Raw genomic sequence first — 13,171 nt, 5'->3', positions numbered from 1 at the left:
ACTGATTGAAATCCTGTTTGAGAACAGAAAGAATGAAGAAACATAAACGTGTTGAGGTGTTTGAACATCAGTTTTCAGCCTGCAGATGATACACAGAGATAAATCAGACTGCTTTAATCTGAGAGGAGATCTCTAATTCTGTCATGAAAACACGAACACATCGTGACATGTGACAGCAGCCTCCTATCAGATCTGATTATACAAGTCCGTTTCTCAGGAAATCACTTCTTGCTCAACATGGTTACAAAAGTTTCTCAACCTGGACAAATAAATAGTTAAAACTACAACAAAAATATACAAGTCCAACAAACTGATGCAAATGACAACTAAATGTTCCATTTCAGGGGGGAAGGCACATGGAGGACGACCCAAGATGCCAGTCACTCCCAGAGTTGTGTGTAAAGTTCTTTTTTTTTTTTTTGTCCATGAGGAGAAACAACAACCCAAAGTCTCCAAAACAAAAGGAGGAGTCCAGCATGGACTCAGGAGCCAGATCCAGAAACCAGAAGCTGCTTCAGCAGAGGGCAGAGAAACAGGAAAGAAGATCCTCCAGACCGCCTGGCAGGAGCTCAGCATGCAGCTCTCTCTGCTGACCGACTGAACGGGAACAGCATCGACTCAGAGCAGGAAGACAAGACGACCCCCCAACCTGAAGACAGACCGAAGCCCCGATGAGCCCCGAGCTCCAGGTGACCCCCATGAGCCCAGACCACCAGGTGACCCCCATGAGCCCAGACCACCAGGTGACCCCCATGACCAACGAGACACAGGTGAAGCACATCAGGGTGGAGAACAGCGATCAGACATGAGGAGGGGAAGCAGCAGAGGCTACCAAAAACTGCTTTTCAGGATACTACCTAGTTCATGCTGGGTTTCCAGCTCTGATTCACTCATTACTGTATCGGGTAATATTTGTACTGGAGTTAACACACAGATGAGCAGTGAGCAGTGGTGGGATGGGTGGGAATGTTTCTCTTTTTTTATGTTATCATTATTATTAGTAGCAGAAGTAGTATTTTATTTTTTTATTATTATTACTTTGTAATTCTGTCATTTTTAGACAGGTATACCTGTATTTTACGGTGACTCACAGATTATATCTGTATTTTATGTTTATTTTCACTTATAAGACGATTATGTGGGCCGATTATTTTTTCCACAAGTTTACATTTACCGTCAATTGAAAACAATAAAAATATTTTAAATTGAAAAAAAAGAAAATCCAAAAATTATGGAGTTATGGAAAAAAATAAGATATAAATGTGACAGTGAATAAAAAAGTTTGAATGAATAAATAAAATGTCTGATGAAAATAAAATATAGACACAAATAATTTGGAGAAAAGAAAATGTGAAAGTATATAGAAATAAATACAGACATCAAAATTAATGAGAAAAGAAATTTGAAAAAAAAAATCACAAAATAAATGAATGGACTGAGGTGAAAATGACAAAATAAATAAATGTTTTCACTCACATTTTATAGGTTTTCTCATGAAATAAAAACATAGATTTATTTTGTATGATTTTCTAGCACAAATGTATATATTGGCCCATTTTTATATTTCTGTATTTATTCTTAATTAAGTTCAAGTTCAAGTTCAAGTTTATTTATATAGCACATTTAAAAACAGAAACATACTGCCCCAAAGTGCTTTCCATGATTGTTAAACCGCCATTATATCATAAAAGGTCAACTATAATAAACATTAAACACAAGACTAAAACAAAACCTGGTAATACAATAAAATTACAATACCAAAGCCTTAAAATCAACTTGAATTGAAAGCCAGTGAAAAGAAGTGGGTTTTCAGCAATGATTTAAAAGACTCAATAGAGGAAGCATGTCTGATATTAATAGGAAGAGTATTCCAAAGTTCAGGGCCTGCAACAGCAAATGCCCGGTCCCCTCTAGTTCTTAGATTAGACCATGGGATGTCCAGAAGAAGTTGGTTGGAGGACCTCAAGGTTCATTGTGGGGTACGCATCGTTATCAGCTCAGTTAAATAAGAAGGTGCGAAATTGTGCAAAGATTTAAAAACCAGCAGCAACATTTTAAATTGGATTCTAAAACTAATAGGAAGCCAATGAAGGGAAGCTAAAACTGGAGTGATGTGCTCCCAGCGTCTCGTTCCTGTAAGCATCCGAGCTGCAGCATTTTGGACCAGCTGAAGCCTGCGGATAGAAGACTGGTCCAGGCCGTAATACAAAGAGTTGCAGTAGTCAATCCGGGATGAAATCAGTGCGTGAATGACTTTTTCCGGTTGATTGGGAGGGAGGTAAGGCTTAACCTTCCCCAAAAGTCTCAACTGGAAAAAGCTGGTTTTAACCACTGAACTAATCTGTTTTTCCATTTTAAACTCGCTGTCAATATAAACACCCAGACTTCTTACAACAGGGCAGCAATAAGATGACAATTGCCCCAGCACACCATTAAATGTAGACAGAGCAGATTTACCAAAGGTCACAATTTCGGTTTTGTTTTCATTTAAGTTTAGAAAATTTAGTGACATCCAGTCTTTAACATCTTTAAGACATTTTTCCACATTTTGAGAAGAGTTTGCCTGGCCACTTAACGGTAAATAAATTTGGATATCGTCAGCAAAACAATGAAATAAAATATTGTATTTCCTGAAAATGGATCCAAGAGGCAACATATACAAGGAGAATAGGACTGGCCCTAGAATTGAGCCTTGAGGCACACCATAGTCAAGAGGGACCTTTCTAGAATTAAAAGGGCCAACATTAACATAGAAGGACCTGTCTGCCAAATATGACTGGAACCATTTGAGGACTGTGCCTTTGATCCCCGCACAAGACTCCAGACGAGAAAGTAAAATGTTGTGATCTACAGTGTCAAATGCTGCTGTAAGATCCAGTAGTATCAGTACAGAGGAATTACCAGAGTCTGCAATTAAAAGAAGATCATTAAAAATACGTAAAAGGGCAGTTTCAGTGCTGTGTAAAGATTTAAATCCAGACTGGAATTTCTCAAAGATATCATTTGATTTAAGGTGCTGAAGAAGCTGAACGTAAACAACCTTTTCTAAAAAAGGCAGTTTTGACACTGGCCTATAGTTTGATAAGACTGACGAGTCCAAGTTTTGCTTCTTTAAGAGGGGCTGTACAGCAGCGTTTTTAAAAGAGATTGGCACATAGCCCTCTAGGAGAGATCTATTTATCAGTTTTAAGATGAAGTTACCCACAGCACCAAAAGCATCAATAAAAACCTTTGCTGGTAAAATATCTGAAGGGCAGTTTGACACATTGAGACTATAGGTTGTGTCACTTAATTCAGAAAGGGAGACGGGCTCAAACTCTCCCAAAGCAGCTGAGCATAGAGGGGCAGTACTGGGGTCAGATGAATTGCACACAATTGAAGAGCGAATAGAGGCAACCTTATTACAGAAAAAAATACAAAATTTGTCACAAAGAAAGGGGCATGGAATGATACCAGAAGACTCAGGAGGATTAACGACCCTATTTAAAACATTGAAAAGAGTCTGTGGGTTGTTACAGTTGTTGGACACAAGATTAGACATATACTGAGTCTTTGCTGTCTTGACAGCCTTTTGGTAGTTCGAAAGACTGTCTCGCAACATCCCCAAAGATAAGTGAAGTCTGTCTTTTTTCCATTTCCTTTCTGCACGGCGACATTCGCGCCTGAGAGCGCGAGTAGTAGCGTTATGCCATGGCTCTCTGGATTTTACGCGCCTGTGCGTAAAAGGCGCAACGGTGTCAAGAATGTCCGCACAGGTGGAGTCAAAAAGGCTGACAAGATCATCGATCCCAAAACAAGAAAACGAGTTGTCATTCAGAGACGAAGCCATAAACTCAGCAGAAAAAAGAGATGCCGTAGATGAGTTTATGACGCGACGCTGGCGCATCTGAGCGCACAAGTTACTTTTTGAGCCAGACAGTGAAAATGAAAACAACACGGGCGAATGGTCTGAAATCCCCGCATCACAGATCTCATCAACAGTTACGTTTACACCATATGACATTACAAGATCTAAAATATGTCCTTTTCTGTGCGTTGGAGCCAGTACAGACTGTGTAAGGCTAAAGGAGTCCAGCACATGTAGGAAATCTTCAACGTGAGGTTTTGACTTGCAACAAACGTGAACATTAAAATCCCCCACAATTACAAAACGATCCCATTTCAGTGCAATGTCTGCCAAAAAATCCTCAAATTCTTTAATAAAAGGCTCAAGTTTTTTGGGATCAGGTGCTCGATAGATAAGGGCACATAGGATTGATATGTCCTGCTTGAGCTCAAATAATTGCAGCTCAAAGTTCTTGCACTGTTCGCTGGGGAGTTTTCGACAGTTCAAGCTTGTTTTAAACATTGCTGCTAGACCTCCGCCTTTCCCTTTAGAGTTAGTTAAACGGGGGGAGTTAAAGTACGAACATGCTGGTGGAAGAAGCTCTGAAAAAGCGAAGCACTCACCAGGTTTGAGCCATGTCTCTGTCAGTAGCATGCAGTCCAAATCACGAGTCACAAAGAAGTCATTCAACACAAAAGTTTTGTGCCTCAAAGAATTGACGTTCAGCAGAGCTAGATGAACAGCAGCAGCATCCTTAACTGGTTGGGCCCGGGCTAGCGAACGCAAGTTTGTTACATCCACGCCACGTTTGGCCACTCTGCGAAGTCGGTGAGCATGGTCCTCCGCTGTCACTGGTGCGAACTGCTGTTCCCCCACCCGTCCCGGGACGATCGGGACAAGCCAGCACGCCGAGCAGCCCCGGGAAAGATCAGTGTCCCAAGGAGAAAAGCCAGTGCGACTTCTTGAAACACCACCATAATGGGACCGCAGATAAGCTCTTAGCCTCACAACAACACCGCCGCGCCTTCCCCGTCTTCTGTGGCGCTTCCTCTGGGGAACAGGTGCGCGTTGCAGGTAATCTGGCAGGAGCAAGGGCGGAGGAGGAGGAGGCAAATTGGAGGAATAATTTCCACGATTAACTTGCTTCACAAAAAGGTCGTGCTGATCACGAATGGCGAGTAGTGACTGGCGAAGCAGTCCAAGGACATTTTGGTAATTAAAACAGACGAATAAAACAAACACTAGCTAAACAAGGACTGGGAGACGCATCGCCGTGCACACTGCTGGCGCTGCCATCTTGGATCTTCTTTTAAAAGAATCGTTCGGAAATTATGTCCGTTTCGGTCCTCCATAGTTTGATGAACCTCCAGCATAAATCACACTGCTTTTAACTGAAACTCCATGAAGTTTTGATTCATTCTTTAAAATTTAATTTACAGAGAAATGCAAAAACTATGTCAGAATTCATCTATGAAGTGAAAATCAGAGAGAAAGTGGTTCAGTGGCTTTCAGTTCAAATGAAGAACTGAAATATTTAGTGACAGCCAGTTATCTTCAACAGTCATTAATGTCAAGTACAAGTCAACACTGTAAACACTTTTTTTCAAACGAGTTTCACGCTTGGTTTTGTTTGGATTCACACTGCTGACAGTGTGTAGAGATTCACCTCACCTCAGGTCTCTGAATGAATCCAAGTCATCATCAATGAGTCGTGGAGCAGAACAATCACTTTAATGGATCAGTTATTTTTAATGATCACTGGCATGTCGGCTGTGAAATCTACCCTTTTGGTTCAAAATCGCTTAACTGACAAAAAAAGACATCACAGTGAAGGAAAAATAATTCAGATATTTTTATAGTGCATAAAAAAACAAGAACAATCCCCAAACCAGTCTGAGAATTATCACTACCTCCAGAAATAAAACTAAAATGTTTTTTTTTTCTACATTACCAAGCCTGGGAGCAGGAACACATTCAAACGTGAGGCAAGTGGAAACATTTCAAAAAGGAAATAAATGGAGGGCATTTGTGAAAAACAAACTTGTTAAAACGCCTCCTGACAGCATGAAATAAGATTTCAAATCAACATTTTGTCTTTTCAATGAAATAATTCTGCCACAATATGGTCAAGAAGGTCAAACCAGGAGTATTGCTGTTGTCAAATTATAAATAGTTCCAGCTAATTATCTTTATCAATAATCAATAAACTGATTCCCTCCTTCTAAACGTCAACTGGTGTTTCAGGGGCGTTTGTTTTCCTCTCTGTTCCCGCAGGAGCGGGCGGGGCGGAGACTTCATGACTCACACACACCTGCAGACATTCACAGGCCTCCTGTAGAAATGGACTCAGTGTGAAGCTGCTGGTGTTTAAAGGAGGGAAACTTGGTGTGAAAAAAGGTTGTTGGGCGGCGGGAAAAGAGAATCGAAGAGAAGTCAGTCATGAGAAGAGAGATGGAAGCAGGGCCGTTTCTTCCTATAGGCCAACTAGGCGAATGCCTAGGGCCCCCAAGCCACCAGGGGGCCCCAAAGCTGCATGTTCAACCTCTTCTGAGGAAAATTAAAATGTCCTTTTTTTATCTGTAGCTAGCTCTTGTGTTTATTACACCTCTAATATGCTTAAAAATAAACGTTGGATATAAATAAAATAAACTGCAATGATTTGTGGCATTATTAGTCTGTTGGACCGCTCTGTCACACAGCAAGTGACGTCACGTAGCGCCCGCCGACAGGTACGATGGGAATGATTGACAGCTACCCGTCATTAGCGAGTGGATTAACAAAACAAACCATAATGGTATCAAAAAGAAAGCCCAGCGGCGCGGAAAAACGGAAAAAAAGAAGACTGAGGAAGAAAAACGTTCAAAGGATAAAGGTAAGTCAATTGCTGGTGATGTGGGCTGCAGAGGTCGAGGTGAAACTTGTTTTTTTTTTTTTTCTTTTTGCAAGTTTGTTTATTTGTTGCACTATCTAGTGTTGGATAAATGTTAGCTTGCTGTCTGCTATTATCTGTTCGTCACAAACTCAGCTTTAAGCTTTGTCTCATGAAAGCTGGCCTGTCTTGCCGGGAATGATTGGCTGACTCCGGACCGTGGAGCCGTTCATTCAGATTATAAGGAGGGAGGGCATCTCGTTGTAGTAGTCTGCTCTGTGTGGAAGTTGTCTCTCACATATTTTACACTTTATTTTATGATTAGTTAGAATTAATTTACTAAATTTAGAGTGTATTGTATAGGACTCTAATTAAAACTGTGCCACTTTTTTGTTTTTAATTTAAAGAACTCTTTTAAAGGTCTGTTTTTTAATCGATCAATCAATCAACATTTATTTAATAGAGCCCTTTACAACACATACAGTGACCAAAGTGCGCTCCAAAATAAAGTATATGAATAAAAATAAGTACATAATTTAAAACCAATAAAACAATATCAAACCAATAAAAACAAATACAAGTAATGTGTTCAATGAGTGTGATCTATAAATACTAGGCATGGTGTTTTCTTCTTATTTTAGACTGTTATGGCAGTGGTTCATTTGTCTTAGTTTTATTAATTTAGTACAATTGGTAAACTAATGCAGAAAACTCTTAAAAGTGGTAACTTTGTAACTGGGTACAAACTTTAAAGGGACACTGTACATCACAATGTTTAGTTTAAAGACAGATAATTTTAATTTTCTGCATTACTGCAACAACGCTGTAATAATAAAATAGAATATGTACTCAGGATCTATTTTTTGCTTGATAACCCCATGAGCTTTGTCGTTGCAGGAGCAATTCTAAAATATTTTGGCGCTCCAGACATCGAGCCTGAGAGATCGTCTGAACATCCTGACCAGGAAGCCCCAGGGCCATCAAGTGCCTCCAAACCTCCTTCTGTCCAGAAACTCCAGAACAATCACTTACTTCAGAACCTCTTTCTGCCCAGGAAGCATCAGCTGCACATTTACATGGTCAGCTGTCTGTTTTTGATCCAGCTGACCTGCCAGTGGCCATCAGTTTTCTCTGATTCATTCAGAACTGATATAGTAGGCAGAGGGCCATTTCAGATCAGTTCTGTTTTTACGTTTCCCAGAAAAGAAGATGGCAGAAAGCTAGGAAGCAGACATTTTGAACGCAATACACTGTGACTGTTACTGTGAATAGTGTGTTATTAGCTGTTGTGCCGAGTGTGAGACTGTCGTGTTAAGTATTATTTTAAGCGGTGGTTTGTTTTGATTGTTGAACTTTAAAATACATGTTGATTTGCTATGTTTTATTATTTAAAGTAAATGTTTTTTTCTTGTATAAATTCTCAATCTGTTTTATTTATTGACATATAGAGAATGATTTTCCTTGTATTATAGTCTTATCGGTTTAACTTGTCTGAGTGGCTCAACTATTAAGACGTTTGATTTTAACTGTAGCCTAGGCTTAGTAGACCATCTAAAGGGTTAGGAATCTCTTCATTACAGTCTGAAAAAATAGAGGCCCCCAAACAACATCTTGCCTAGGGCCCCCATGAAGCTTGAAACGGCCCTGGATGGAAGTCTGCCCTCTGGCGGCCAAAAGTAGGAACTACTACAACCATTGAAACCTCAAAATAAATTTATTAAAATCACATTTCCTGGATTAACTTAACAGTCTGCTTCATGAGGATGGTCCGTCGAAGAATTGTGATGAATTTTTCATCATTTATCAAAGATCAAAAGAAACTTTCAATCAGTTAATGAGCTAAAATCTCCTCCATGTACTGTCCTGACCTGCGCTGTGAGCCTGATGAGTGGATAGTCGCCCTCTCGTGGTCACAAGTGGGAACTACAACAAGTCAAGTTTCAAAGTTAAAGGTGGAATACAACATTTTCTCGAAAAGACGAAGCCCCACGTCTGTTACTCACTTTTTGAACAACGCGCATGCGCCAGACCATCCGCCCGGCTCTCCTGCTTCTCCCAGGAAACGCGGAAGTGTACGAGCGCGATCTCCTCTTCTCCGGCGTGCACGGCTCTGTACAGTTTCTGTGATCCGCCTCGCTCATAAATAAAGCTTTTTTTTTTTCCGAAACAGCTACAGTTTCATTATGTCAGACTCGCCATCGGTAAGTACTAGCTCAGAAGCTCACCGGCTACATAAACACTCTGAATGCGCATGCGCAAAAGGGAGAAGCTGATTGGGCGCAAGCACGGAGAACCGCCTTACGAAAGCAGCTCGTCAGAATGATTGACAAATAGACCCACCAATTATTTAGGTGATCCACCCGGAAATCAAAATGTTGTATTACACCTTTAAGATTAGCGTAATATTTCCTGTTTGCTCCTTCAAAGTAAAACTTCTCAGCAGACGAGGAAAAAGTGTGGACTTCAGATGTATTTTCAGGGGAATCAATCAGCGTTTGGCTTCTTGCTGAAAACAAACTGAAAGACTTTAAAAGAGCTCAGGTGTTGAATGAATTACAACAACGCAACAAGCCAGGTGAGACTGATGTAAATCCATCTTCACAGCATCACCTCTGATGCTCACAGTTTGATGCAGAGCGCCACATAGTGGAGGAGGTCGATCCTTCCTGCTCTGCTGACGTTCAGGACTGACGTGTATCCGGACACAGCAGAGGACGAAAGCTTTAGATTCACATCTACACGTCCTTTATGAGACTCAAATGGTGGAAGAGCAGGACAGAATGTATATTTTTACATCTTGATTCACATAATATACATTAGAATCTATAAACTACATGAAAAAAACTACAAGATTTTTTAGAATAAATTATGTAAAAATACAACAGAACTGAGAAGAGACCTGCACATATACCTGTAATATATAGTTTTTTAGAGGGTGAGGGCTTCGGGGTTAACCCTGAACACCTCCAACTGTGATTACTGCTACTGCTTTTCAATTGGACTGCAATGCACCGGGAGGGATTTCATTATACAGGATAACAAAGTGAAGGTGAAACTGAATAACTGATATTTCTGGATATTAACCCTTTGACAGAACAGAATCTCCAGAAGTTCAGTTTGCACCAGTTTTCAGATTTAGTCTCAGTGAAGAACCAAAATCTGTTTCTTCAACAGAAAAAAGATGCTAATAATAAATGTAAACAAATTAAAAATACCACTTGGAATCAGAAACAGACTGTAAATAGGGCTTTTATTTTGAAGGAGCTTCCCGCATGTATTTTAAGATACACAGTACTGTTGACCTGACACTGTGGTTGTAGTTTCCCCATGTGGCCACCAGAGGGCGATCATTCAGGAATCAACGACACACAGCGGCCTGAATGACAGTAAACTGTGGAGATTTCAGTGAATTGTCTTTAAAAGATGATTGAAGTTCATCACAATTACTTTATGAATCATCTTCATGAATAAGACTGTAAACTGAATCCAGGAAGTTTGACAGTAATCTATTTCACTGAAGGTTTACAGGGTTGTAGTCGTTCCTACCTTTTACCACCAGAGGGCAGACCTCCACTTCTCAATGAACAGCTCCTCCTGTTTTTACGCCCTCTTGTGGATACATGTAGGAATTACAACCGTCCAAATTTCCACCAGTTTGAAGAAACTCCAACATAAATCACTGTTTTCAACTGAAACTCCTCTCAGTTTGGTTCCATTTGTCAAAATTTATTCTGAACATGTATTTATTTATGTTTTATAATATTTTGATTTGTAATTAATTAGTTCCAGACATTTCCAGACCATGAATGTTATGACACAGGATACAAACACATTAAAACAAATCTCTGTATGAATAAATAAATAAATAAATACACAATATGCACACAGCTATTTAGATGGAACAAACACAAACTGGAGTGTTTTCAGTAGAAACAGTGTGAGCTGGGATCATTTTCCATCAAACGCTGAATTGGAAGAAAACTCCAGCCTCTTTCACTGCTGCAGTCACAAAAGGATCTTCTGACCTGCAGCAAAATTAGCTGACCCAACATACATAGTGAAACAACCTTCGTTACACATATTAAAATTAATCAGTGTGTAGGAACTCTGCTTTTCTCGCTTGTCTTTAATTACTGTCCGTTCCAATGACGTATAGAATTACTAGCCGCTCACTGCCCCCTGAGAGACGGCAAATCGCAGCTGACTTCCGGTAGGGGCAAAAAGCGGTTTCTGAGTGGGACGCCAGCACGGTATGTGACTTTGTGTTTCGTGATTTACCAAGGTACAGTAAACTTCTGTGTTGGAATCAAGTCACAATGCTTGAGATACGTTGTGAACACCAAGCCAGGAGACCCAGGAGTTTCTTTTTTTTTTTAAATTTATCTCCTCTGAAACAGAAGTCACAAAGACAAGTGTATCCTGCGACTACGGAATGTGCAATTAATATGTCATTGTGTGCATTTTTTCATTTACTGTGAATAAATTTTTAATTTTTATTGCAGTTACTGTGTTTCATGCTTTCATTTTTTTTCCATTTCTTGTCTTCCTTTGGCTGTTTCACTCAATCTGTTGTAATTATTCGAGAAATGAGTGTCGGTTGTATTCAATGGACCCCCACTGCTTAAATTGACTTGATTTTTTATTACACTACTTTATTTCTTACATTTTGCTCTGAAGAACCTCTGTGTATGTTAAGGTATTCAGTTCAGTTCTTTATTGAGCATTAAAGCAGTATTACATAAATATATTACATAAATACTGTGCATGTTCTGACTGCAACAATTGCTCCTCCAGAAACTTTTTATCGCCATTTTTGTGGGAGGAAAAAAGCAACCATTCCAAGGTCTGTGGGTCTGAGCAGCTGTGAAAGTCCAACTGAATCATTTGAATTGGAGAAAAATTGTTTAAAACATTAACTTTCTTATTTGGCATTGGTTCTGTTTTGGCAGAAACATTATTGATTTCGATCAGCAGTTTAAGGGACCGTCTACAATTTACAAGACGCTGCAACAGTGAAGACAAATGCCATATTCAATAAATTTGATAGGAGACAAATGAAGGTTGTGGTGGATTATGGTGACACTGCAGCGAATCCCAGTGGTGGCATTACGTTTTGGTTTTTTTGTTAGTTTTTTTAAAAATTTTTGGTGTTTGTCTTCACTGTTACAGCGTCTTGTAAATTGTAGACGGTCCCTTAACCCCACAGCAGGACCGGCTGCTGATAGAAATCAATATTGTTTCTGATGCTTGATAGACACATACTTTTAATAAAAATGAGCTTGTAGCATGTCGTCCACCTCACAGCGATGGGATGCAGGCGCCCTTTGTATGTCACTGACGTTTTGTTTAAGAGTTATTGAGACCGAAATTCCGTATCTGTCAACTACAAACATGCTTTGTTTTTTCTTGTCTGTGAGGGATAAACAGCGCTGTAGTCGCCATAACAACGTGCCTAGGACAGACATTTTACTGTCTGCTAACAGTCAAAGCCATAACATAACACATATAGTCCCATCAGTGATGACAAGCAAGCCTTGAAGTCAGTGTATTTACACTGGATTCCACAGCGCCCCACTGATTCTTGCCCCTACCGGAAGTCAGCACCGATTTGCCATGGCGCCGCTGCTGTCCGCCGAGCAGTGAGCGGTCTCGTAATTCTATACGTCATTGGTCCGTTCAGTGTTTTCTAAAGTTTACCGCGGTGCAGCACGAAAAGTGTCCGGCTGTGTTGCTGTGCCAATGAAAGAAGGTTCCTACCTGGAACACGCTGACATCCGTTATCGCTGTGGCAGCAAGAAAAGCCTCCTTCTGGAACATGAGTTTGATTTTCTCAGTTGAACAGAGTTGCTGGGAGATGCCCCACGTGGGTTTGTTTACACCTGCCAGTCTCATCACACCGGAAGAGAAGGAGCTCTCCTGATAATCTACCAGGAGAACTGGAAGGTGTCACTTTTCTGTGAAACCTGCAGATGCAGATCTTCATCTCATGTCTTCCTCTTCTGCTGATGTTTGAGACATGAAACACTCTTCATCATGTTGAAGAGCAGAAGGACTTCTTCCTTCAGATTTCACTTCAATCTCTGCAGAGCAAACTGGTGAAACTCAGTACTGTTGTAATTCCTACATCTGTCCACAAGAGGGCGTGAAAACAGGAAGCCTTCTCGATTGAGAAATGGAGGTTTGCCCTCTGGTGGTCAAAAGAAGGAACTATGACCACTGTTTAAAGCTGCAACAAAAAAACACAATTAAACATCCAGGATTAAATTTACAATTTACCGCCTGGAGACAGTTCATCAAAGATTCCTGATAAACTTCTGATTGTGTATCAAAGATTCATTTGCTGAACTCTCCACCACTGACTCTCCTGACCACGGCTGGATGAGTGGACGGTCGCCCTCTGGTGGCCATAAGTGGAAACTAAAAATAAAGTCAGTCAGTTAAGGTTAGCATAACATTTCCTTTTTTGTTCCTTCAAA

This window comes from Salarias fasciatus (assembly GCF_902148845.1).
Source record: "Salarias fasciatus chromosome 23 unlocalized genomic scaffold, fSalaFa1.1 super_scaffold_20, whole genome shotgun sequence".
Classification (NCBI taxonomy): Eukaryota; Metazoa; Chordata; class Actinopteri; order Blenniiformes; family Blenniidae; genus Salarias; species Salarias fasciatus.
This window is presented reverse-complemented; position numbering follows the sequence as displayed.